The sequence below is a fragment of the Berghia stephanieae genome, chromosome 12 (genome assembly GCF_034508935.2).
Source record: "Berghia stephanieae isolate SIO BIC M18660-M18661 chromosome 12, UCSD_Bste_1.3, whole genome shotgun sequence".
In the NCBI taxonomy this organism is placed as follows: Eukaryota; Metazoa; Mollusca; class Gastropoda; order Nudibranchia; family Aeolidiidae; genus Berghia; species Berghia stephanieae.
The window spans coordinates 27,177,450-27,178,292 of record NC_088371.1 but is presented as its reverse complement, the minus strand read 5'-3'; positions in this window follow the sequence as shown (position 1 = coordinate 27,178,292).

Below are 843 nucleotides of genomic sequence, written 5' to 3'. Positions count from 1 at the left end.
CAATAATAATAAATTCCCTTTATTCATCCCCATGGGGAAATTTCTTTTTATATATATCCCAAATGGAAGGCTGGAATAACCCAGGCGTCAGCCGCAGTGCAGCGCCGCAAAGTGCAATTGACACATTGCGGCGGGTGATCGAACTCGTTACCTTTCAGGTACGAAGCAAAGACCTTACCGCTGAGCCATGCTGCCCTACAGTCGCACGTGTTAGAAATGCTAAGAGGGGAGGCTCGCGGTGAAATGGGAAAAGTGGATGTACCCCATAGATATTGAATTCCCCTACCCACCATCCACTTATTAGATTTACGAGTTTGTAAATTCAATCAACATCACAGTTATAATGCTAACCGACGTGCGCTTATTTGCAGGTCTGATAATCTAATTCATTATGGGCTGTAATCAAATCTAAATAAATGACGAAAAATATTGCTCATTACAACAATGTTAAACCAGGTCAATAATCGGGTTAGGATGTCAGACCTGCATAACTGTAAACCTCGATACTAACCAATAAAATATGAGACAAATCGCCTCAAATGAGTAATAATAACAATAATGATGATGATGATGATGATGATGATGATGATGATGATAATAATAATAAAAATAATAATAGTAACAACAACAACAATAATAATAAACAATAATAATAATAATAATAATAATAATAATAATAATAATAATAATAATAATAATAATAGTAACAACAACAACAATAATAATAATAATAACAATAATAATAATAATAATAATAATAATAATAATAATAATAATAATAATAATAATAATAATAATAATAGTAACAACAACAACAACAAAAATAATAATAATAATAATATA